We start from the raw sequence: 27450 nt of genomic DNA on the forward strand, positions 1-27450 counted from the left end.
ATGTGACTTTTGTCACATTCGAATTCATTGCCATGTTGTTAAACCATCTGGTTTATTATTGATGCCCTTTCACTCATTGTTAGGTAGTTTCGTTTAGCTTTCACCTTTTAAAATGTTTTAATCAAAACATTTAGTTATTTTGGGTTTTAATATTAATTTCCTTATCTTCTTTGACCACTTCTAGAGGTGCACAGGTACTTTCAATAAGCAACCTAATGAAATATAAAGTTTAGCCAGCAAAGTTCTCTTAAGCATCTTGGTCAGCTCGAGATAGGAAGTTGAATTTGAGTGCATTTTCTCAATACAGTTTTATATTTTATCTTTTTGGGAGTTCTGCTGCAGCATTATGTAGCAATCTCAAATTATTGCACTTCAATTAACTTGAGACCTAGTCAAATTATTTAAGTCCCCTTGCCAATGCATGCCAGCTGTTCTCCCAAGACAGATGTGTGATCTACCTAGATATGCTCTACATGAGTATGGCTGTGCATGCATAGGACTCCTTCCATGGGGATGTCAACCCTGGTCTGTCATGGAGACAGGCCCTCATTTGCGCCTTCAGACTGACAGAGATGAGGAAGGGCACCACCACGCATCTGGCCTCCCAGCAGTGGAGGCCCTGCCATTTAACGGGAGGGAAAGGTAGCAGGGAGGCCAATCCAGCCCTCCCAGCGCCCTCCCAATAAGTGGCAGCAACTTGACTTCCTGGAGGCAAGGTACACAGTGCTGCCCATCCTCACCAGCCTGCTCCTGTCAACTTCAGGGGCATGGTCAGCATGCATGTCAGTATCCTGAGGGTGTGGATATTCCATGCGTTCACACATTAATTACTCCGGAGAACCAAAGGCCTGAACCAAAGGACTTATCGTTGGGTGGAACTGTAAAGAACCCTTCTGATAAAATTACTTTACCACAGTTTTCAAACATAATCCATTCTGGAAGACCGTTCAGCTTCCGAAATGTTTAAAAACTGAGGTGCAAAGGGCAGTCTGCAAATTCAGTGAAGAAAATGGGGGGGGGGGGACTCGATGGAAGCTGTTCAACCACCAAGGCGTGTTCAAAAATGGAAGCATTTACTTCCAGGTTTTCGGCGTTCAAAAACCAAAACGTTTGGCTTCCAAGACACTCAAAAACCGAGGTTCCACTGTAGCCAAATGGATTGCGTGAAACAATCCCATGGTCAAACACACAAACACTTCCCTTTGTGTTGCTTTTGTCTGTTAAGATTATGTGATTTTTTAAAAAATGTCTCCCTTGAGAATCTGGTTTCCATTAACCAAATTAAAAGCTTCCTCAGTTCATGCCTCTTTGCCTCTTTCTACTAACTCACTGCCAGTGAATTATGGAACGCTGTGACACTGCAATTTTAAACTGCTACTCTGGTGACCTCAAGAGGAGAAAATGCATTAATTAAATATGTTGCCAAGTTTACTTGGAAAGGAAGTTATTCATTCATGAAGCATTTAAAATATTTTTAAATGAATGAATGAAGCAATTTGAAGCATTTGCGTCATTTCTATATGTTAGATTTCTTGGAAACATTAAGGTTAGGGATTAGTTTTCCAGAACATTGTTGGCAGCGTTGAAAATGATTTCTCTGTTAATGATCTTTGGCACTACTAGTGAAAATATTTCCATTTGTTTATATTGCCCTTTCTTGTGTACTTTCTCAAACTGACTTCATTTGCTCTCAGTGATGTCACCACAGGGCCAAATCTGATTGGCTATGTACTTCTATGATCGCTGATTGGCAGGCACCACCCATATGACTAAGAAAAAGGGAAGAAAGACACCACAACCAGTGGAAACCCAAACAGCAGGGACAACAATGGAACCAATAAAAAAGAAGAAAAGTTTAATATTCGGTTTGGTGCTGATAAAACAGACTGATTCAACTTGGACCAATTAGGAGGCTCCTTTATTTGACTGGAGAATTACCCTTAGTTAAGAAATGTGCACAGGGACGCGGGTGGCGCTTTGTGTAAAACCTTAGCGCCTAGGGCTTGCCGATCGCATGGTCGGCGGTTCGAATCCCCGCGGTGGGGTGAGCTCCCGTCTTTCGGTCCCAGCTCCTGCCCACCTAGCAGTTCGAAAGCTCCCCTAAGTGCAAGTAGATAAATAGGTACCGCTTTATAGCAGGAAGGTAAACGGCGTTTCCGTGTGCTGCGCTGGTGCTGGCTTGCCAGAGCAGCTTCGTCATGCTGGCCACGTGACCCGGAAGTGTCTCCGGACAGCGCTGGCCCCCAGCCTCTTAAGTGAGATGGGCGCACAACCCTAGAGTCTGTCAAGACTGGCCCGTATGGGCAGGGGTACCTTTACCTTTTAAGAAATGTGCCAAACTGCAGACAATATGATTTTGGAGTCGAAAGAATTCAATTTCCAGGTAAAATGATTGCTTCTGATTACTTATTCAGAGTTCTGTTGATACTCTCTCACCTCCCCATCTTTCTTTACAGTAGAGACATAGGTTTCACTCTTGCAAAGCTCTCCCAAAGTACTGGAGTAATTCTCTAACTGCAAGCTGGAGTGTCAATAACAATAAGGCTCTGCCTCTGCACCCACTCTCTCCTTCAGTGTTTGCTCTCCCATCACCCTACCCTAATGTTATGGTAAGCTTAGATACATTGCTTTTGCTTTCAGCAGACGCCTGCCTGCAGCATTATTTTGATGCCTGGATCAACAAGGTGCTACAAAGCACTTTAGGTCTCCTTGCCTCAATCTGTGCCTCCTGACAGAGATCTGATTCACCATTGGCAAGGCCAAATTCCCTGGGGCATCCAGTTTCACCTCACAATTCATCACAATCTGATGCACAGCCCTAATTAATATTAACACAAGGGTATTGCGAGAGGGGGCAAAATCACAAATTTTGGCCTGAAAATCAAAGCCAGATAATACTTGGCACATTCCTAGTTAAGGTTGTAACTTCAAATACAGTGGTACCTCTGGTTACGTACTTAATTTGGTCCGGAGGTCTGTTCTTAACCTGAAACTGTTCTTAACCTGAAGCACCACTTTAGCTAATGGGGCCTCCCGCTGCTGCCGCGCCGCCAGAGCACGATTTCTGTTCATTATCCTGAAGCAAAGTTCTTAACCTGAAGCACTATTTCTGGGTTAGCGGAGTCTGTAACCTGAAGCTTATGTAACCTGAAGCATATCTAACCTGAGGTACCACTGTAATTCTGGTTTTGAAATAGATTTAATTATTCTTTAAAAATTGGCACATACCCATAGTATATTATGTACAAATACCACCCTACTTAAAGGTTGCCTCATTGAATAATTGTAGCCCTGGTGGTTTAACTTTGCATTAGAGTACCATGCTGCAATGCTTGGAGATAAGCACAATGTTACAGTGGTACCTCGGGTTAAGAACTTAATTCATTCTGGAGGTCCGTTCTTAACCTGAAACTGCTCTTAACCTGAGGTACCACTTTAGCTAATGGGGCCTTCTGTTGCCGCCCCGCCACCACTGCACAATTTCTGTTCTCATCCTGAAGCAAAGTTTTTAACCCGAGGTACTATTTCTGGGTTAGCGGAGTCTGTAACCTGAAGCATCTGTAACCTGAAGCATCTGTAACCCGAGGTACCACTGTACTGTGCTGTTTACCATATTATTATGCTACTTTGAAGTTCAGTTTTACATGGAAAGAGTCTTTTGACACTCAGCAGCTAAAGCCTTCTGCACAAAACAGTATGTCATTGTTCCCCTCTAATAAGCAGAATGACCTTTCTTAAATTCCTACTGAGTAACCTGTGTTTTTAATGTGACGCCTTTCAAAAAATATCACAGGGACATGCTAATAGCAGGAGCAAAGAGCAAAGATAATGAGCGTTCAAGTTTGTGTGTCTTTGGCTAAAATGTAAGACTGGATGGAGAGAGAAACCCCAGTTGTTGATTCTGTGAGCCTTTGCAAAAGACAGGCAGCTACCCACAGACATTTCTGCGGATGGATGATAACACCTCTCCCCAAATGCTAAGCCTTAGCAACGTAATTGTATGGCTGGGTTGGAACCCATACAGTGGTGCCTCGCAAGATGAAATTAATTCGTTCCGCAAGTCTTTTCGTCTTGCGAGTTTTTCGTCTTATGAAGCACGGTTTCCCATAGGAATGCTGTCCCGGGGGCTTTTAAAATGCTAGGGGACGGCAGCGAAGCCTTCGCTGCCGCCTGCCAGCATTTTAAGATCCGCTGTCCCAGGGCGATTTTAAAATGCTGGCGGGCGGCAACGAAGCCTTCGCTGCCGCCCGCCAGCATTTTAAAAGCCCCCGGGACAGCGGAGGAATTCTCCGCTGTCCCAGGGCAATTTAAAAGCCCCCGGGAAGGCAGGCAGGGGGGACAAAGACTTTAGGTAGGTCCAGGAATGCATTAAAAATCAATTAATGCGTTCCTATGGAAACCGCCTTCAGACCAGGTCCGGGAACAGTCTGTCCCCTGACCTCTTCTGAAGGCCGGCGGGGGGCGAAAGTCTTTGCTTCCCCCCCCCCGCCTGCCTTCCCGGGACAGCGGAGACTTCTCCGCTGTCCCGGGGCGATCTTAAAATGCTGGCGGGCGGCAGCGAAGCCTTCGCTGCCGCCCGCCAGCATTTTAAAAACCCCGGGACAGCGGAGGACTTATCCGCTTTCCGGGGCGATCTTAAAATGCTGGCGGGCGGCAGCGCTGCCGCCCGCCAGCATTTTAAAATCGCCCTGGGACAGCGGAGAAATTCTCCGCTGTCCCGGGGCGATTTAAAAGCCCCCGGGAAGGCAGGCAGGGGGGACAAAGACTTTTGCCCCCCGCCAGCCTTCAGAAGAGGTCCTGGAGGTCCAGGACCTCTTCTGAAGGTGGGCGGGGGGCAAAAGTCTTTGCTCCCCCCCGGCTGCCTTCAAAAGCCATCCGGGATAGCGGGAAGCGCTTCCCTGCTATCCCGGACTGCTTTTAAAATGCTGGCGGTGAGGAGCAAAGCCTTTCGGCCCCCCGCCGGCCTTCCTGGACCTCTTCTGAAGGCCGGAGGGGGGGGGAAGGCTTTGCTCCCCACCGCTAGCATTTAAAAGAGGTCCCCGGAGATTTCCCTATGGGCTTTCTTCTTGCGAAGCAAGCCCATAGGGAAATTCGTTTTGCGAAGCGCCTCCAAAACGGAAAACCCTTTCGTCTAGCGGGTTTTTCGTCTTGCGAGGCGTTCGTCTTGCGGGGCACCACTGTATTAGCTTCCCAGCAGTTGGGTAGCTGTTGCTTACAAAAAGGGAGAGGGATGAGATGGCAATAAGGTGGGCAAACACACCACCAAATAGCACAAGATTGGCTCTGCCACTGCATTTGCACTGTGCTGACCTCCCTGCCACCTCTCCGCTTTCCGTCTTCCTCCTGGTGAGCAACAGTGAGCCACCTGCCAGGAAGCTAGCATAGCCCCCACCTGAGCTGCTTCTGGGATCAACTGTATTATGGGTATGGTTGGTGGAAATGCCTGAGAACGAGATCCGTATGTGGAAGGGTAATAAGGATGTGCTTGGGAAATGTTACTGTGCCAGAAAGTACGGGTGCAGCTTCTATTTGAGTTATTTGGTTTAGCTGCTAACAATGCTTTAATGCATGGGGGTTTTATTTGATTTTTACTTGCAATGTTTTCTGACATTTAAGAGGATGTCTTGTTTTGCTGCTAATTATGCTGCATTAATGAGGATTTTTTAAAATTTTGAACAAATGATTTGTCTGTGTAACGTTTTCTTCTGGGATTTTGGACTGCTGTATTTCAAAATATGCTGTAAGGTGTTTGGGTTGTTTTCCTTCCAAAAACTGTAAAGTGGAATACAAATGATGTAAAATAAATAAGTGACTTCATTGATGTGATATAGTGGCAACCATAAAAGGGAGAATGGATACCTCAACTACTGAAAAAACATAAAACGCAACTAGGTCTGTCCCAGAAAAAGGGCTTTGGTGGGCAAAAGTAGCCTCCTTCTTTAAGAATGAGTGGTGGCCTTGTCTTCTAGGGCCTATGTGAAGAAGGCATGACACCTAGAGCACTTGATGCTTCACTTGGTGCAGCAATTTCCATGATCTTCTGTGTTATGAGACTCTAGGCATTTGATTAGACTTTAATGCCCAAACCTTGGCCCTCTGAAAGCAGTGCAGGCTTTTCAACAATAATTGCAATGTGTGTTTGCTCAGTGACTTACACCAGATCTTTTGTGGCAATAAAGGAAACAATAGTTGCTCTCTAGAGGAGTTTTGGTGGAGACTTTTATGAATTCCATGTCTGCTTTGATATCTGGGAAACTCATTTTCCAGCAATAAAAAAAGCTATCTCTGCAGAAAGTTCTTCCTTTTTTACTTCTTGGTTAATTTCCTATGGGAGGAATAAACCAACTGGTCACATTGAAACAGTGAGCAAGATCTTCAGAGTAGCAGAATTCTATGTTTGCTAGTGGTGGTATCGAAATAGTTTCTTTGCCTAGATATGGAAAACATTGGGTTAGACACATGGTTCCCAGTTTGGTCTGTCTGGGTGCTATTCAGTTAATGTTTGCTCATCGTAAACCCACAGAAAGTAATGGACCTAACTTAGTCAGGTTCATTAATTTCAATGGGTCTACTCTGAGTACATGCTAGTTGAATTCCTCACTCTGTGTTGTAGATATGCAGCAAGCTTTCACTTATTTCATCATCATCTTATGGGCAGAACCAGTGGTCTGTCTGCATGCTAGCCCGACAGTACATTTAGTGCAATATTTTGTTTCTGTTATCAGTGTTAGTTGGGTGCATTTGGAATATTGCCTTCTGTTCCGGTAGCCTCCCCTCAAAAAGGATATTGCAGAGTTGGGAAAAGTTCAGAAAAGGGCAACAAAAATGACCAAGGGGGGTGGAGTAGCTCCCTTATGTGGGAAACTCGAGAAAAGGTAAGAGACAAGTTGATAAAAGTGGGTACAAATTATGCATGGCATGAAGAAACCGGGTAGAGAAAAGCTTTTCTCCTCTCAAAACCCTAGAATTTGTTCAGCATTGAGGACAGGCAAAAAGTGCTTCTCCACACAGTGCATAGTTAAACTCTGGAATCTGCTCCAGTTTGGATGGCATGAGCCTTCTGTGTTCATCTCATAAGTCCCCGAGTTTGCTCTGTCAGAATAGATGTCACACAGCTTCCAGGAATGGCATTTTCTGAATCAGAACATCCAAAAAAATGTATGTATAGCTTGTACTGATACCATCAACAGAGCCAATTGGGGCATGGGTTCTGGAGGGCCATTAGGCCTGGGGCCTCCAACTCAAAGCAGGCCTCAAATTTAGACTCTTTCCCCCCTCTTCATTTTGTGGTCTTTTATGAGTTTCATAACTCGTTTTTATGCACACAAGACCAAACTGTGACATAGTCCTCTCAGGCTACAAAAGCGTTTGTTACATATAAAAACATCAAATTATCTACCACTCTATTTTTGGTGCCATGCAATTATGGCTAGAGGCCTCAAAAAGCTGGAAGTGGTTCTTTGGAGCTTTCAAAGGGCCTGGCCATAAACATGTCTGCAGAAAGATTTAGGCAGCCATATTCTGAAATCTCCCCGAAGTGTTAAATCATACCCTTCTCGTACAGCATGCAAGCGAGAGACTAATGATGAATAGCATGCATTAATAAGTGCTACCTGCAATTTCTGCTTCGATGAAAAACGGGAATGGAATCACGGTCCCTGCTGTTTAAAATGCCATTCATGAACTTCAAGAATCCCATTTTCCAATTGCATATCTTTATATCTCACTTGAGGGAGGTTCCACTTATGTACAAATCAAACAGATTTGAAATGTAAAAATACCTCCTACAGTTTTATAAAATAACATTATTACAATTTAATCTGTAAAATAAAAACTCTGGTTATTGACTGTATAAAGTAAGCATCTTTCACCCTTTAAAGTGGCAAAGTAAGATGTTTATGTTTCGCCACCAGGAGAGATGTGCAAAGGTTTAATTTTATTCAACAAACAGGATAAATCCACAGACATCCATTTGATGCAAATGATTACCTAAGGTCTAATTGTCTGAGTAGGAGAAGAAGGTGTGCAATTGACTGATGTTTTGCATTCTTGTTCTGTACTGGGAATTTAAACAAAAAAAATAATGCCTTCTGACTATAAACAGAAAAAAGATTTGATGGGGAATAATTATGGGAAAGTAGCATGTCATTTTAAAATGCAATTTTCTAACAGTAATCACAGATAATTCTATTGTGTGGTGCTTGGAGGGACCTTACAGGAGTAAGGTCTTGGATATTTTCTTGAGTAGGTTGGAAAGCTGTTCTAAGAGTCTTCTAAAATTGTGATAAATGGGTCTGGGAAACTCTAGCACAGCACAGAGTAACAAAACAAGAAGCTAAACTAGATTATATTCCAAAAGAACAGCAAGGAAAACATAAATCCTTGAAGTTGGGAAAGATGTTACAAATCTTCAAAATTTCTTTGTAAACCCCACTACTGAATTGGTGTCAATAATTGTGCTCTTATTGTTGCCCCTAAAGTGATTATTGCCTTTGTGCTGTTCTCTTACAGTAGATCATATAAATAACTACTTTTAAAACCCAGTGCTTCAGCTTTTGGAACCCTACGTCTTGCAAAAGTTGATGCTATAGATAGTCACTCGGTATTTGCGAGCAGCTTAGGCTGAAGTCTGCACGATGACCACCTCATCTATGCTAATAAGCCTCACCCATCTTCTTCAAGATATTGTTAACCATCCATCTGGTGGGAGTGGAAACAGGTCGGCTTCTAGCTCATTTCCCCCTCCTGCTAAGAATATCTGGGATCAAATTTCAGTCCAAAAATTCAGAGACTGCAAGAGGACAAATTCTTAGACACCAAGGATAGAACTTCACCACTAAATACTGTCAGGAGAAATATTTGTAAGGTAATTGACCAAATGTCACAGATTTATGGTGATGCCTAATATTTAAAGTAATCTACTGTATGTCTTTTCACTATGTATTTGGACACCTCTTAAGATATCAAAAACAAATTTGCATGATGGTCCCCTGCTACCCACGTGTGTTTCTGTGTCTAACCCACTAATTAATATCTATCTAGTTTATTTTCTGGTAGATAAAAATAGGTTCTAGCTGTCAAACCCCTTCCATTTCTTCTTTGGTGTCTTTCATATGAACAGGAGGAACTTCCCCTCCATTTCTTCCATAATTTACCCCCCTCCACACCCAAACCTGCTCCAATGGATTGGGTGAACTCCCAGAAAACATTTGGTGGGTGGACACAGGGAGAGAAGAGTTCCATTCTCTAAGCGGAAGCTCTTGAACAAACGCTGAAAAGTATAGCAATCTGCTTTAGTTTGTTTCAAGTATCCCAAAGTCCTGTGGTTGCTGTGCTTGAAGCTGGGGCCTACCTGATCTCTGCATGTTACCAAGCATAGCATTAATAACCATTGGCATAGAACAAATTGGCAAACTGGTTTTTTCCATGAAACAATGTTTTTCAATCTAATTATATAGCTATGTGCTCAATTCTGAAGATGTTTTCTTCTTTCACTTGTACAAAATAATGGATTACCTCCTAGAAAATGAGATAAAGGAGAAGGGAAACTTTAGACTACACTTTTCAGATGAGCTTTATAGCTCAGTTCTAAGGTTTATGCCAAATTAAAAGTATGTAAAGAATGTGTATAATGATGAACCAGCTTTTTACGTGGGTCCCCCTGCCCCTGATGCTATTCAATTCCAACTCCCATCAGTTCCAGCCTGCGTTGCCATTGCTCCAGAATGATGGAAGTCCTAGTTCAACAACATCCAGACAGTGTACTGCTGGCCACCTCTGTTTTAGCAAGTTGTTATTAATAGTGGTAGTGGGCAACCACTGAAACTGTTTTATTATCCTGCATTATGTTAATTGTTTCCATGCCCCTCATCACATGTCATAAAAAAACAACCCACCAACAGCATCAAGCAGTTTCCAAATATGTATAAAACACTAAAATAAATTCTCTGTTTGGTTTCAGACCAGACAACACACATTACTTCTCTTTGTGAAGATTAGCTCTGAGGTAGATAAAGGACAGCTCACCCGGTGGGCTAAAGGAAAAGAGGGATTCTATAGCTCAGTTGGTTAGAGCGTGGTGCTGGTAATGCCAACGTTGCAGGTTCAATCCCTGAATGGGACAGCTGTGTATTCCTGCATGGCAGAGGGTTGGACTAGATGACCCTCAGGATCCCTTCCAACTCCACAATTCTATGATTCTATGAATTCTATTGCTATTGGCTGAATCAGGAATGGGCAGCCTGTCCAGGTTTGTCTCTGCCTTCATCCATCACTGGCTCCAGCCTCACCTACTGCTGGCATGCAGCCTCCATCAGATTACTCCAACCCAAAAGTGTTAAGTAATCATTTGCAGGGGTTGAGGTTATTGATAGGAATAATAATAATAATAATAATAATAATAATAATAATAATAATATAGATTTTTTTGTACCCCTCCCATCTTATTGGGTTGCCCCAACCACTCTGCGTGACTTCCAACAGAATATATGCCAGCCTTCAAGAGCTTCTCCTCCCTTTCAATGGAGAAGGTAGCAACCTGCCATGGGAGTGAATGGATCATCATCTAGGTGTCACCCAGGACCATCCAGTAACATGATCTGAGGGCATGGAGATTTACAATGCACTGGCAGCAATCCACACAGTTGGTTGCATGCAGCTAAGCTTTATTCAGAGCAGACCCATTGAAATAATTAGGCATGACTCACTTAGGTCCATTAATTTCAATGGGTTAACTCTGAATTGGCTACCATTTGGTATGACCAAATGTAAAAGCTCTGGGAAGGGCCACATGCTGCTTTCAGTGGCCTCCCTTTGACAGCATGAGCCATATATACAAGCACCCACAATTGCTAGAGCTTAGCATTTGTTTCCCTGCCAGAATTGTGTCTCCTGCAATCTGATAGCAAGTCGGTGTCTAACAATCTCGCCATGCAATATTCTGTGGGTAAATATTTTTAAACTTTTGAATCAAGGAATGATGAAATATTTAACAGTAGAGCAGCTTCTAATGAGCTGAGAAAATGGTTATCCTGCAGCTCTAAAGGCCTTTTTGTTTGATTATCAATCCCCGTGATCTTGTTTTTATGAGCTGTCTGCTAGCGATAGTGTCCTCAGAGAAGTGGGTCTCTCATCCCCTGCAGATGAAGTGGCTTTTGTCTGTAAGGAGTGTAGGCACAGAATCCAGTGGGAAGTTCTCCTGCCCATATGCCATTGAAATACACGGAGGCCCAGCAAAAGCACAGTAGTACTACACTCACAAACCTCTTCTGCCATACAATTTTCTACCTGCGTTACACGTAGGTGATGGGCAGCAGCCTCAAAAGCTCTCAACCTTGGTTCTCAATGATCCCCTTCAAGCTAATTTACCTCTGGAACACTAATGGGACCATTTAAAACCAACCCTTTTGAATGCCAGATCCTACAGTGGAGTAGCAACAAAAGCGATGCCAGATTAATTGAACAAGGGAAGCACAGAAACATTGTACTGGTCCATCTGTACTTATTATTCCCACTACCACAATATTTTTTTTATTGAAATGCAGAGATGATGTTGATGATTTATTAAATTTCTGTTCCACCCTTTATCCGAAGATCACAGGGCATTTTACAATAAAAACACATCAGAATGTATAGCATAGTAACAAACAAAAACAATGCCCCACCCCAGCTTAAAAGGCCGTACATTGTTTAATTAGCCAAAGGCCTAGGAGAAGAGGAATGTTTTCACCTAAAGATATGCAATGAAGGCACCAGGTGAACCTCGCTGGGGAGAGCATTGCACAAACAGGGAACTACCACAGAAAAGGCCCATTCTCATCTTGATGCCCTCAAGAACTCTCATGGAGGAGGCACGTGAAGATAGGCCTCAGATGAGCATCATGGGGTCTAGGTCAGTTCATATGGGGAGAGGTGGTCCTTTAGGTATCACAGTCCTGTGCTGTTTAAGGCTTTAAAGGTCAAAAATAGCACTTTAAATTGGGCCCGGAAACTAATTGGCAGCCGACACAGTTGGACCAGGATTGGTGTTATATGCTCAAACCGGTGGTGAGCAACCCAGCCACTGAGTTCTGCACCAGCTGAAGTTTCTGAACCTTCTTCAGAAGTAGTCCCATGTATAATGCATTGCAGTAATCTAACCTAGAGGTTACCAAAGCATATGTGACAGATAAGGGCATAGGTGGGCCACCATACAAAGCTGATGGAAGGCACTCTGCGCCACTGAGGCTACCTGAGCCTCAAATGACAATAATGGATCCAGACATACTCCCAAACTGCATACCCGCTCCTTCAGAGGGAGTGTAACCCCATCCAGAGCAGGCAAACTTGCATGCATCTTGTCTAGGGAACCACCCACTAGCAGTGCTTCAGTCTTATCTGGATTGAGCTTCAGTTTCATGGCTCTCATCCAGTCCATTACCAAAGCAAAAGATGTGTTGACAGAAGATGCTTGCAAAAGGGGACTTTCCCATCTCTCACTACGGCAAATATCTGCACTGCCGCAACAACAAATGTTCTCCAAAGGGTCAAGGAAACCGCTTGAGCAGTGTTGGGTGAGGCTGGGTTCAAATACCTAATGGCAAAGGAAAGGAAATTTCTCCAGGCTGTTCATTACTTAGAGTAAGCCACTTTGCCTGGAGGTGGGGGTAGGAAGTCTAACCCATGTTGAAAACATCAGCTGGCGAATACTGATCATTCTGTGCTCCTTACTAGTAACATCAGTGCTGAAAATCAAGGAGGAGACTTGAAAAGAATAGATTTTCTTCTGATGAATTGTTGATGTCCTCCTCTGTCTGGAGATGTCTTTGAAAACAAATAAACTTGTTGGAAGGGGACCTGAGAAATGACTCTTCCATCCCAAGTCTATCTGGGCTGTTTCTCAGAGCTGAAGTCATTTCTTTCATTTGTCTGAAGTTTGCAATCTTACATACATGCGAAATGAAGTTTCACCTTTGCAAACATACTCCCTACCACCCAGAACCCAAATACTTCAATTTTATGCGGAGGCACAATGTCTGGCCCAAGGTCACCTTTATGGCCAAGTGAAGACCTGAACCTTGGTCTCCCGGGTCCTAGTCTGACAGTCTAAGCATTACATCACACTGGCTCTCATTTTGTTGCAAGTCCACTTACATATATGGACAACATGACCTGTTACTGGACCACAGGAGCCTGCCTTACTCACAGTCAGACCATCAAGTCCAGTATTGTCCCTGCAGACTGGCAGCAGCTCTCCAGTGTTCCATCCTTACCTGGAGATGCCATGGGATGCATGCAAAGAAGATGTTCTACCACTTAGCTACAGCCCTTCCCCCAAGTTATCATGGGAATATAGCCAAAATATGGCTGCTGAGAAACAAGCGTGAGCTGTCAACATAGGGGAACTCGAAGGTATTCTATGTTGAGGGAACCATGTGCTTTAAATATGGTGTGGATGCTCAATTCATGTCTTCTGCAGGGAAGATGGGAGTGGACTATTCTGAAAGAAGACGTGGCTAGCTGGAACACTGAAGAAGAATTCTCTACACTGCAACTTTTTATTGCTTGTCTCTCTTGTACGTTTGTAGTGCCAAGCTGTTTAACCACCAGTGTTGTTGTTTAGTCGTTTAGTCATTTCCAACTCTTCGTGACCCCATGGACCAGAGCACACCAGGCACTCCTGTCTTCTGCTGCCTCCCGCAGTTTGGTCAGACTCATGCTGGTAGCTTCGAGAACACTATCCAACCATCTCGTCCTCTGTCGTCCCCTTCTCCTTGTGCCCTCCATCTTTCCCAACCTCAGGGTCTTTTCCAGGGAGTCTTCTCTTCTCATGAGGTGGCCAAAGTACTGGAGTCTCAGCTTCAGGATCTGTCCTTCCAGTGAGCACTCAGGGCTGATTTCCTTAAGAATGAGTAGGTTTGATCTTCTTGTAGTCCATGGGACTCTCAAGAGTCTCCTCCAGCACCATAATTCAAAAGCATCAATTCTTCGGCGATCAGCCTTCTTTATGGTCCAGCTCTCACTTCCATACATCACTAACCACCAGTACTTCATGATTATATCGCGTGTCACTGAGTTGTGCTCTAGACAATTTGTGCTCTAGACAATTGGTCTTACAAAAACCAATAAAGTTTTTCTTTTCTTTTCTTTTTTAAAGAGCAGTCTCTGAGACCTTACCACTGTTCCCTGACATTATAAGTGAGCTAGAATGTTCAGCTTCCTTATAAATCATGTAATAGGCTTCTAGAACACAGGATATTACTCATAGATTTCAAGTCTTAATAACTATTATATAAAAAAATTAACATATTGTGCTGGAAGGATTCAGTTTAGATTTGCATCATCATTTCTGCCCCCTTTTGATGAGTAATTTAGAGGCTTTCTTGCATCTCAAGATCAGAATTCCATTTTGCTTATCTTGCTTGGTACCACTTGTTAAATGGACAGTAGATGCAAAGAAGCAGTTTCCTAGAGAAAACTACCTTATAAGCCATGTGTTATGTGTTTATGGAGCGTGAAGTACATTCATCAAGGACAATATGATGGACTGCAAAGTCTGGTCGGTAATGTAATAGAGAAACTTATTTGTGTGGGTCTGCATTTTAATGTATAACTGTATAAATTGGTTGTCACTGTATTTTAACAGTGTATCTATGCCTATTCTGCACAGTATGCATAGAATACTTCTATTTACTATTTGGTTGAAATGACCAGGATGGTTGCAACAACAAATAAACTCTGACTAAGTGTTTATGGGAAGCTCCTGGTGCTGAAATTGCAATTCCAACCACACAGCTATGAGCCTGCAGCATGTAAGCTACATATTACCTCATGTAAGACAGTTGACGTTTGATGTGTGTACTGACAACTTCAAAAAGTCACTCTGGTCAGTGACTGGAAAAAATTGATTGATTCATTCATTCATTCATCTTCAAAAAATACAGAAACAATTGCTCTCACTTTTGTGTCACAGCATGGATAACTTAACTGGGAGGAGATATTTGTATATGTAAGGAAATGCTAGTTTCCCATTGGAAGAGTATCAGAAGCAGGGGAAGGTCTTAAATCTTATGATAAGATCTCATAAACCTACTTGTGGCTAGCAAAAAGCCCAAGAGCTAATGTACCCCCCAGTAATTGTTTCTGACTTTCCAAGAGCCCACTGATTTTGGCAATGGGGGCCAAGAAGGGAGAAAAATAAGTAAATAAAATTAATTTTAAAATAAATACTTTTGCTTACTGGCGGGAAGCTCTTTTACCACTTCAAAAAACAGAAGGCTGCATGCTTTCTCTGTATCATGCATTTTCTTTATATGAAAGGCAGTATGTTATTTCGTGACTTTACCAAAGTCTTCCTTCTTTCTCTGAATCCTGTTCTTCCTATCCCCTCTATCAAGCACTTAGCTGCTCCTAACCAGAATGTCTAGAGACCTCTTCCTCCCCCTGCCTCTCTATTTCTCTCCACCCACCACAAATCTATTAAAAGCTCTTCGATAAAATGGACCTTCACAAGCACTTCTTGTATCTCTGGAGGGTTAAAAAAAGAAAAAGAGCCGTATGTCACATTATTGCTTGGCACACTGTGAGAGATAAACTGTTAAGACTTTCTGGAATGCCATGAAGAAATCAGAGCAAATTGTTGCAGCAATAATGGGAGTCATTTTTACTACAGCAGAAAATAATAACTTAGGTCACGACCCCTTGCTAGAGAAAATGCCATGCAGTCCCACAGTAACCCCAAACTCTATCGTTATGCACCCCCGCCCCACAAGATTAGTATTACCAGAAATTCCTGAAGCAATTCAACCCTCTACTGCTGCTCAAAATGTTTTGGGCCCAGGCTCTTTCTGCTCCTCTTTCTACACTGCCCCAGTAGAATAAATCTTCCACAATGAATCCTCCATGGAGTAACAAGCTCCCAACACCTTACAACTTACTGAACATGACTCTTCCCTTCCCGAATTCAAGCAAAATCCTAATGCCTTGGGGGGGAAATGGAGAGACCATCACTGGAAGTCACTGGATGTCCACCTTCACAAGAGTGGACTTCTATTGCAGAGTCCACTTACTATATCTTCTGCTACTGTCCCCTTATCGGAGAGGAAAGTCACTTGCTGTTGGTGAACTGGCCAGGGAGTTTGTAAAGTCTGGGTGATGTCCAGTGTCCTGATTCCATCTGATAAGGGAGAAACTATCTTTTCAACTTCAGTTGCTGAGTCATGACGGAGTCAACTTCATGTTGAATCCAGGGCCCATGATAAACCTACCCACTGAATCCCTAAAATAAAAACATTGAGCATCATAACATCCTGTTTCCAAGGTGCATAGCTTTGAACCTCCCATTTTTGGGTGTGTGTGTATCTTAATCTAGGGCAGAGCTTTCCAAACTGTGTGTCATGACCGATTAGTAGGTTGACTGCAGTGTTTAGGTGTGTCGCATGATATGTGTCCATATCTCTTATAACAGGTTAATTAAACCTCTGGTTTGCTAGGAGAACTGAATTAACATGTTGTGAAATGGTGCATGTCGAAAAAGTGTGTCACCAGCATGGAAGTTTAGAAAGTTCTGATCTAGGGTTTCCAAATTTAATACTTTCTCCTAACAACTTTCCTCTTACATAAACCAGTGAGAACTGTTGCTTGGAGAAAATGAGCAAAAGTGGCTACCCTTTGCTGCTCCTTTTCCAGATGAAACAGTGATCCACCTTAAAGAATCCCAAACAGGTCTATCTGAAAGATATTATAGTTTATCTCCTTTCCTCTTTTCTTTACTTCTTATTAGTTAGTTACCCATTTTTCCCCACATAGCAAAGTGCAAGCGTTCATCCAATTCTGAACATTGTATCCCCTAGTGACACAGACTCTTAATTTATACCAGGCATAGGCAAAGTCAGCCCTCTGGATGTTTTGGGACTACAAGTCCCATCATCCCTAGCTAACAGGACCAGTGGTCAGGGATGATGGGAGTTGTTGTCCCAAAATATCTGGAGGGCTGAGTTTGCCTATGCCTGATTTATCCCGTTGCAAGAAATCCATGGCTGACATTTCACTAAACAAAAATTATGCCATCATGTGTTGAGTGTATGTGTGTGGTTCAGCTCAGAACACTGATTCTTAACATTGCACAAACATGGATATTTTTGCCTACGGCATCTTCTTGATCACTCTCTGGCCAGTATATGCTGGCTCCATTGTGGATCGTGGAAGAAGCAGCTTTATAACAAAATTCCCCTTTCTGTAACAATTTGTGAGCTAGAGACTGCACTGCAGCTCATTTATGCACATGTATATCAGCTCATTCTACATTTACATACTTCTCTCTTTGTCCTGCGCACCCCCACTATAGGTTTAGTAGTTTAAAAACTGATTCATGTGCAAATCTCTTTCTCAGTAGTTTGTTTTCCCCCCAGTATATTGTCAAGGAATTGTCTGGAGTGCTTTAGTGTTAGGACAGGAGTTGGACTAAACAGCCGTTGGGTTCCTTCTATAATTCTATGTAGAAGTCAGGTTTGCCAGATATGACCCAGCAAGCCAAATATTATTTCACCATCCATATATTATCCAGGGCTGGATCAAAATCACTGCAGGAGTTTTGTGAAGCATTTTAAGGAGAAATTCACCCATCTTCATGCAGATCTGAATGCTGCTGTTGATACAGTATCAACGGAGGTGTCTAATGCATCATTCTGTCCTATTCTGTGGGATCCATCTCAGTTATTGACACCTAAGAATGCGGATAAGGCACTTGCAGTTGTCCAACCTACCACCTTTTCCCTTCCTGGCTTCGTACCAGCTGTTGCAGGTTGACTGGATAGATGCAAGGAGTGGTCCCAACTGCCTTGAAGGAGCCATAGTGCAGCCTTTCCTGAAAACACACCTACCCGCCTAGGACTCATGGGTCTATGTTACCTAACACACAGTCACCTGTACACCATTTTTTGAGCAAGAAGAATGTGGTGGCAGTTCAGCTGCTGACAATCTTGGATGAACCTACTTTTCCTGAGCTTTTTCAGTCTGGGTTGAGGCATAGTTTTGGAACAGAATTGGTCTTGGCCACTCTGACCTTTCTAAGGAGAATGACCCTACTGATTCTCCATGATATCTTAGCAGTTATTGAAACCGCTGACCTCCTGGACTGTTCCAGTCAGTTTTGGGGAATGTGCCATAGCAGTTTCATTTGCTTCCAGAGAATAGTATTGGGTGCTTTCTTCACTCAGCTGATATCTGGGATGCCAGACAGCACAGTTTTGTCCCCAGTGCTTTTTAACTTCTATATGAAGTCACTTGGGGTGGTCATTAGGAGATCTGGAGCAAAACATCACCAATATATTAGTGACACACACATGAATCAAGAGAAGCCACACATGTCCTCAACCAGATCCTGGTTGAGGGCTAATGTACTGTGATTGAATCCTGACAAGATAAAGACTCTATAGATAGGCAGTTCCCAGATCTGGGAGTTGAAATGTGTACATGTCCTTGATGGATTTGAACTCCCTCTGAACGGGCTGGTGCACAATTTGGGGGCTGTTCCTGGATTCATCACTAGAGACCCAGGTAACCACAGTGACTTAAATTGTGCATTACCAACTGTGGTGGGTTCGTCAGCTATGACTGAACAGGGATAGCTTTGCCATGGATAAGAGAGTTTCCTGTTCCAGTTAAGCCTTGCTTGAGCAACAAGCTCTTCCTGAGTTCTTGTGTTTCCCTGTGTCCTTTGGTCCTGACTATTAGCTTACTCTCAGTCCTACTAGCTATGGTGGCTATGCTCTGTCTCCAGTCAGAGGCTGGAAACCACAGAGTCCTACTTGAGGGTTTCTCAAGGGCATCTGCTTGGACACTTTGAGAACAGGACGCTGGGCTAGGTGGATCACTGACCTGATCCAGCAGATGTTTCTTATGTTCTTATTCTGCTTCCTGGCTTGTCCTTTGGCCCTGACCTCAGTCCTGACTATGGTCTTGGTCCTGCAATTTCCGATATGTCTTGTGGCTTACCACAGCCTGCTGCCTGCTGCCCAGCTCTGCCGATGGCCCAGTGATGAAATAACCTTGTGAAATGTTTTCAGAAGATGTCCCACTTGTGGAATCCTTCCTGTCTCTATGGATACCAGATAAAACAAACAGGAGTGCATCTAGCTCTCTTCAGCTCCTTTGCTTTTTAGCCAAGGTATTCATTGCCATCACAAGAAGTGCGGCACATTATTTCTCAAGTATTATAAACTGAGAGTTACTAATGAGAGCTCTACAAGCCATGGCATGCAAAGGATCACACTAGCAAAGCTGCATGGGGGAACGGTGGCTGTTTCATTATATTAGCAGCAATTATAGTTTTGCAGCACACCCTGCCAGGAATTAAGAAAATAAATGGATCGAGAATTTATCAATCTCCTTTGATGGCCTTGTAAACCATTCTCCAAACTAGAAACCAGGAATGTATTAAAAGGGCTATATTAGAAGGATGGAAAAATACAGCTTAAGAAAGGCATAGAGTATTTGCCCACTCAGAAAAAAAATGAACACCGCTGCAAAAAGAAGTCTGATGTTGACTCTGAATGTTCTTAATCCAAATACAATTACGGACTTCTTTTTTAACCTTGACATTAATGAGAGCAACAATTCCTTTATCTGTTGACAGGCCTGGGTTCAGTCTTGTTTTGTAGATAATAATCGAAGCCTATTGGGCAGTTCATCTTATCTGCATTGTTTTAGACCTAGGAAGTTGTGGCAAAAAGACTATGCAGGTGGAGTTAGGGGTGCAGAAAGAGCTAATCATAGCCACAGGCCAGGGAATAGAGGCGAATAGAGTCTCAGAACTCAAAGGGGCTGCCATGAGGCCAAGTGTGACCTGAACACAAATAGCATAACCCAGGTCCATGAGATCTTGTTGGGCAGCCAGAGTGCTCAGCAACTAGAGATGCTCCTGCTGAGGGAAGGAAGGAAGGGAGCAACAAAAACCAAAGAGATGGTGCCTCAAAGTGTGTACTGTTGCAAATTGGGGGGGGGGGGGATAGTCTGGATGTCATCTGAAGAGTCCCTTGAAATCATAGCTGTGCAATTCTTGGTTTAAGAATGAAGTGTGGTCAGGACTGCTGGACACTGTCTTATTGCCTCTGTCAGAGTGATCGACTATCCTGCTTCTGTAAGGAAACATTTCTCAATGGGTGGACTTTTCTCAAAGGAGAGATCCATTCAGGAATAAAGGCTTAGCCTCTCTCAACCCTGCTTCTGCGGCAGGTGATGCCACCGAAATGTGTATGTGCGTGAAAGACGACAATAGACTAGACTAGAAGTCCTGCAGCTGGGCTTGAAGGAGGCACAGAGGCCTGATTTTGCTCTCTGTGACAATTCAGTGCTTTGTGGCACTGAGGGCCCTCTTCAAAACATAAGGAGCAGGATCTTTTGGTGCTGCAGTGCTGTGAACTCCATCCTTAAGCTCGGCCTGTATATATCTGTAAATAAAACTTAATGTCCTAGAAATGCCATCAGCCTCTAGTGACCTTCATTCCATAGAAACAAAGCCCATGCAGGAGCCCCTGAAATCCACGGGATTTAAAGATGATGCAGAGTCTTGGCAAAGCTCTTTATTATGAAAGGTAACTCTGGGGAAATGCTCATAATTCCATGTGCGTGGAGCAGACTGTGCCTTTCTAGATCCTAGCTGCCACGTGTTTTCTGCTGAGGACTGGTACATATAGAATAGTCACTGCATTGAACAGGCTTTAATTTGTTCCCTGAGCGAATTAATTTAAGATGCCATTTCAAAACTAGATGTGAAATGACCATTGGTTCTTATTACACTTGCCAGGCATAGCAAACTTCCTAGAAAAGGGTTTTTAGCATCACTTTGAGGTTTGACTAATTTTGTTGGTTTTGAAAATCACTGTCATCAACCTTTTTCTTCTGCTTGTAGACAACCAAATGTTTGGATTGATTTTGCTCCCCTCTTTCAGTATTCTCTTTGTTTTATGCCCCCCTCTTTCGGTGTTCTCTTTCTTTTATTTTTAGTCATTTAGCTATTTTTAAATTATGTCTTTACATGTAGTTGGGGATTCATTTTACATATATTGAGGTTCCTCTCCAAACATATACATAGCTGAAAGGAGTCAGCTATGGATGAGGCAGAAAATTAGTTTGACTCACCCTTCCCAATACAGTCTGTGACCCAAAAGGCTGCTATCCTTTGAAATTGTAAGTCCTCTGAATTTTGTGATACTGTTGTCCAACAAACAACTGTGTATATTAGAGGAAGGCATGCATAACAGTGCATGTACTTGTGAAAATAACATACAAAAATACATTACACTGGGGGGAAATGCTTGCAAAGTAGAGCCTACTAAGCAAATATTGCACACAAAGTGTGTATATTTTGAAAAATGCATGTTAAAATGTTGGTGACTATTTATGATGGTTTTAAAAGGAATTGCAATCTGATGTGGCAATGTGGCAAAATTAGTAAAAATGAGAAACTGAAGTTGGCAAATTTGTCCATCTAATGCAATCATTGCACACTTTGCATTACTGTAATGTACTTTTTAGAAAGATGTGGTTCACCAGAAAGCTCAGTGAGAAAGATGGATCTGACATATTAATTCTTAATATTATAATTCTGATTATATTTCCTAAAATTGCCTATTGTCTTCCTCAGTATCATGATGGATTGTGAGGAAATTTAATCCTTATTTAAATAATTCTCTCTATTTTAAAATCTAAAGTGTGTGTGTGTCTGAATAACATTAATATTTCTTAACAAAATTACCACCTGTCTGGTTCAGAGGGATGAAAAACTCCACAGAGGTTTGACTCCAGAAAGTTAAATGTGGGAACTCTCTGTACTATTAAACATAAAGTTTTGATATCACAGAAACAGCTCTGCAGAAATTAACTGAAAGTCTTTAAGCCACAGTGTTTTATTTGTGTGCAGCTAGCATTGCGATGAATTTTGTATATTACGTTTTAACGATTTTATCTCTGTGTCCATACACACTTAAAGAGGGCTATTGCTCCTGTAAGGAAACTGATTGGACTGCATGGTTCAGCAGATGGGGTGCAGTCTGTGCTCGTGTGTTCATGAGTGTGTGAGATAATTACATCCATCCGTGGCACATGGGTCCAAGTGGGTTGGCTAAGGGTGAATGTGGTCCTTAGGCCAAAAAATGTTGGTCACCTGGATATATTTTTAAAAGTTCATGTCATAGGTAGGGCAAGTATTTTGGAGGAAATAATTATAACATTTTTTATGTCTAGGTTCATGCTTATCCTCAGAACTGGATAAGAACAAATGTGAACTTTAAACCTGAGTAGCTATGTGAGATCTATTCTACAGTTCCTGTTGCTAAGGAAACCCTTCCTTTTGTCTCCCTTTTGTTCAGAATATACTTGTTTTATCTAGGATAAGACTTGCTAGTGACGTTGCCTTCACAGTTGCACCTGAAAACCAAAATGTGAGAGCTGCCCATGAAGTAATGCAGCGTTCAGTCTCAACATGTATGCCGCAAAGATTTAGGTCAATCAAGTAGACATCTTCATTTTTCATTCAGAAAGACTTTGAATGTCAGAGAAGGCTGGTACGAATAAATTCAGAAGTTCTGGCTTACTCCTCTCCCTTGCAAAGTGTTTCCGTTTGTGCCTTCTATATATCATTCATTTCTGTGAGCATTAAGAGATTTCCTGAATCTGTTAACAAAAGTAGTCCAATGAAGTTTCCAATAGATTTTCCCCACAGGTTTGTTATGGTTCCTTATCTTGGACTGGACAGCTGTTAGAGAGAGGACACATTCAAAGAGAGGACTGACAGCCCTTCAAATATGACTACCATATCCTAGAGCAGATGGCTTACTAATGAGCCACAGCGGGATATTTACAATGTGGTCAAACCAACAATGCATGTTTGCTAGATTGGCACATGATAAGAGCTGAAGCTCACAAAGTTTTCCTGTTAGTTTGCTAGAGAGAACTCTGAGAGAAACACCCACTGTGCCCTGACAGAGGGGAGCCCATAGCCATTTATAGTCTCCTCAACTGCCTGGGCACGCCCCTCTATTGCCTCACTTCACTCTCAACTCTTTTTCTCATCACAAAGCCAGAAATGTAAGAACAATCTGCATGTCTGAGCTCCATTGCTCAGGCCCCACCTTAAACTAGACTTAAGCATGAATTACCATTTTAAGCCTGCCTGAACAAAGCTGCTGAATCTATGACTCTGCAAAAGAAACTCTGAGTAAATGTTACTTTTTGCCTTTTACAAGACTGTGTGAATATTGTTTTAAGGGGGAGAAAAGGGGGAAATAACAGGAGAATCCAGCCTGCCTTAAAGTATCCTGGATTACTTAAACTAAAAGGTCCAAACTAGCCTATCTAAGCTTCCTTTTAAGCTGCAAAGCGATGCACTCTGCTGAACTCACAAACGTGAGGAAGGAAGGAAGGATAATATCTAATAAATATATCCTCTCCTAGCATCTGTGCACATCCTTACACTCCTGCTAATTCACAGGCTACCCAGAAGAACAAAAGTTCATGAAGTGCACATGTGTGCATTGCCACCTGCAACATAGCACACATGCTTTCAAGGTATGCTGGGCAATACTGTTAGGGACATTGCAATGATTTACATTTAATTGCCACTTTTCCTTAGCATTTAGCTTTCAGACAACACTTTTCTTGGCCACATTAGCAAGCAGGACAAATTCAAGTATGAACATCCCAGTTATCCACCATACAGTAATTGTGGGGCTAGATGGTGTGCAAACGATGTCTTTTCATCTTATTTTTTTAAAGGAAAAGTGTACGGGAGGTGGTGATCTGGAGCAGAAGGGAGGAGGGAAAGCTGCGTAACCCTTTCCTTCTCAAAATCACCTCCCCAGCTGTTCTTCCACCTGTGGCAAGGGATGAATAATTTCCTCTGAGGAAGGAGAAGCAGCTCAGGGAACGTGTGTGTTGCAAGGCATGCTTTTCCATTTATTTAAAGAAATCTATCATTCTTAGATGAAAGAGCAGCACAGCTAAGAGAACAATGGATGCCACATAAACCCAGAGCAATTACCGAGCATCCCAGTTTGGAGACCCGTTATAGCTTATTAAACTAAAATACCGACGAGAACCAACAACATAGGGTTTAAATTAAAATGTTTGTCCTATAAGACCACTAAGCAAAAGAATGACTGATGGCAAAACTTATCAGAAATTAGGTTTAGAATGCTAATAGCACCATTACAACATGCAAATGAAAACAAAAGCCCAGTCCTATAGTTCAGTGTCACAGAAGCATACCTGGGACAGGGGGTGGCTTTCCACCTGGTCCCAGAGCCTGGCAAGGCATGAGAGACTGTGCATGCGTCCACAAAAAGTGTGAGATCTGGCCTGGCTTTAGAAGTGCAGTGCAGCACACACCCTATAGGTGGCAGTATTCTGCCCACTTTGTGACCAAGTAGTGGTTTGAAAGGCTGGGCTGGATGAATCCCAAGCTGGAATTAAGATTGCCAGAAGAAATATCAACAACCTCAGATATGCAGACGACACAACCTTGATGGCAGAAAGTGAGGAGGAATTAAAGAACCTTTTAATGAAGGTGAAAGAGGAGAGCGCAAAATATGGTCTGAAGCTCAACATCAAAAAAACGAAGATCATGGCCACTGGGCCCATCACCTCCTGGCAAATAGAAGGGGAAGAAATGGAGGCAGTTAGAGATTTTACTTTCTTGGGCTCCATGATCACTGCAGATGGTGACAGAAGTCACGAAATTAAAAGACACCTGCTTCTTGGGAGAAAAGCAATGACTAACCTAGACAGCATCTTAAAAAGCAGAGACATCACCTTGCAACAAAGGTCTGTATAGTTAAAGCCATGGTTTTCCCAGTAGTGATGTATGGAAGTGAGAGCTTGACCATAAGGAAGGCTGATCGCTGAAGAATTGATGCGTTTGAATTATGATGCTGGAGGAGACTCTTGAGAGTCCCATGGACTGCAAGAAGATCAAACCTCTCCATTCTTAAGGAAATCAGTCCTGAGTGCTCACTGGAAGGACAGGTCGTGAAGCTGAGGCTCCAATACTTTGGCCACCTCATGAGAAGAGAAGACTCCATGGAAAAGACCCTGATGTTGGGAAAGATGGAGGGCACAAGGAGAAGGAGACGACAGAGGACAAGATGATTGGATAGTGTTCTCGAAGCTATCAGCATGAGTTTGACCAAACTGCGGGAGGCACTGGAAGACAGGAGTGCCTGGTGTGCTCTGGTCCATGGGGTCATGAAGAGTCGGACACATTTCAGTGGGCCTACACTGAGTATGAATTACTGAGATACAAGCCACACTTGTGACAGTGGAAATATTGCAAAGTTATCAAAGTATTTATCCCCCGCCCCCACTGGCTATTTAACTTCAGTAGATAAAATTAAAAGACACCTCACTCCAGCTTTAAGTAGCTAGAAGAAAGCAGCAGAAGGGAACTCACACAGGTGCAGAACAAGGCAGGAACGAAAAGCTTAAGCTGATGGGGAACATCTCACTTCTGAATTAGGGTAATTACAGGCTATTTCAATTAACACCCCCTTTTCCCTAGGTGCCTGGCAGGTTCTGACTGGTGTTTGATGAACTAATTGGTGATAAACTCAGGAATTCCTCTTCCTAGAAACCACACAAACATGCCCTTGAGAAAGGTACATTGTTATCAGTTTTTCGGGATTTAAGCCTTTGAAGACAGATAAAGGAGACCAATTAGCAAAATATTGCACTAAGCTGACATCGCAGAGGGGTAAGGAACGAGATGTCAGCCACACCAAGTTTTCAAATAACTTTTAGCAACCTTCATAGGAAAATGTTCAGACTTTTAGATGTATCTTACACCATTTAAACATACCATGCCAAGTGCTGAGCAGCACATCACACCACCATCCCGGTCTTGAGAAATCTAAAAGCAAACAAAAACACAATTAGTCATAATTAAATTGAGTCCAATAAATGTCTTTTGTACATATAGGATGAATCTATTGATCAGATTTGGAGCTGAGAAATAAAGCGTGCATTCATTTGTGCTCAGCACGTGGTCAGCATTGTAGTCCTGAAAATGTATTACCTTGTTGTAAGGTGAATTAATGTTAGTAAGAGGCTACATTATTGAGGAGTAGAATGTCTCACTCTAGTCAATCTCAGTTTGCCACTTTGGCTGCAGTCGCACAAACCAACATGGCATCCTTTGGATGTTGTTAGGCTACAATTATCATCATCCCTGGCCATTGGCCATGTTGGCTAGGACTGATGGGAGATGGAGTTCAACAACACCTGGAGGGCACAATGTTGATTACCTTTTCTCCTGGACCACCACTGGTGCCAGAATCTGTGACAGCAGCCGAACTGGGGTTGCTAAAATGGATTGTCCAGAGAGAGGAAGGGCAACATTTCCCCCCTTGTTCCCTCCCTGGTTAGATGGGGAGGTAAAAGTCCCATGTCACAACGGGAAGGAACACTGCAAACCTCTGCTCTTCGTCAACAGATGAATGTAATGGTTGCATAAGGCCTGTGCAAATGAGGTTCTGACCAACACATTAAACATTATCCCATCCACCATGTCTAGTGGCCTGCCAAGGACCTGGAGGGAATAAAGACCACTGGTTTTGCTACCCATATATGACAAGCATGCTGCCAAGCCCCTAAAAAGCCACACGGCATGGTTGGTAGGCTGTGTATGCTAGCATGGCAGGTTCACAAGGTTTTTGGACCTGGCCTATGTAAAATAGACAATTAATTCAAACAGGGGTTGTGTTTTCTTTTTCTTTAAAATAAATGCTAATGTCTGTCACTCATGCCTATGTATAACGAAAACAAGAAGTGCTTGAAGCCAACAATCAAAGCTCCACGTCCTTTAAGAGCCGCTCTTGTAAGAGTCAGACAAGCCACAGACGACATGACAACTCTGGGAAGATCACATATCTGACACAGGGATACACTTGTAATTAGCAACTCCTGTTCTATGACACCAAAGAACTGGCAAAGGAATGGGGGGGGGGGAGGGAGAAGAAAAAGAGAAAGAGAAGGGAAGCTGCTCATTAGAAAAGAGTCCCACAAGCCACTTCACAGATGTCTCCAATGCCCTCCAAAGCACTTTGAACAGCATGAACAGAAGAAGGAACATTTCTCATTGAAAAATTGGTGTCAAACAATGAATGGCCTGTCACTGGTTCTGAAAAGGAAAGCAACTAACCTGCACTTTTTAAGAAATGGTGATAAAGAACAGTCAAGCGTTACAGACAAAAACTGTATATACACCACCACAAAGTGAAAAATCTGACAAACTAATTAAACTCAAAAAGTTAAATGCGTTTTTGCAGAAAAGGCTGCATGACAGCTTTGGCCACAGATCACACTCTTATGTACAGTTAACACCACACCCAGGCATTTATTTTGAAGAAGGGCATTGTGATTTCAGTGGAACTTGAATGCCAAGTAAACTGTATTAGGATGAACCATTGAAGCCCATGTGCC

At 42.8% G+C, this 27450-nt stretch overlaps 2 long non-coding RNA genes across 2 annotated transcripts in view; one reads left to right on the forward strand and one right to left on the reverse strand.

The window, feature by feature from the left end:
* The window catches only part of LOC310833966, a 148724-nt gene that overhangs the window by 4147 nt on the left and 117127 nt on the right, over positions 1-27450 (reverse strand). The window contains exon 2 of the long non-coding RNA XR_014559022.1: positions 25829-25879. This is a non-coding gene — a long non-coding RNA (uncharacterized lncRNA). The remainder of the gene's footprint in view (positions 1-25828; positions 25880-27450) is intronic.
* LOC310833982 overlaps positions 2325-27450 on the forward strand; it is a 138905-nt gene continuing 113779 nt past the window's right edge. Inside the window, exons 1-2 of the long non-coding RNA XR_014559032.1 lie at positions 2325-2383; positions 6726-6875. This is a non-coding gene — a long non-coding RNA (uncharacterized lncRNA). The remainder of the gene's footprint in view (positions 2384-6725; positions 6876-27450) is intronic.

This window comes from Podarcis gaigeae (assembly GCF_964106915.1).
Source record: "Podarcis gaigeae genome assembly, chromosome: 1".
NCBI classification, from domain to species: Eukaryota; Metazoa; Chordata; class Lepidosauria; order Squamata; family Lacertidae; genus Podarcis; species Podarcis gaigeae.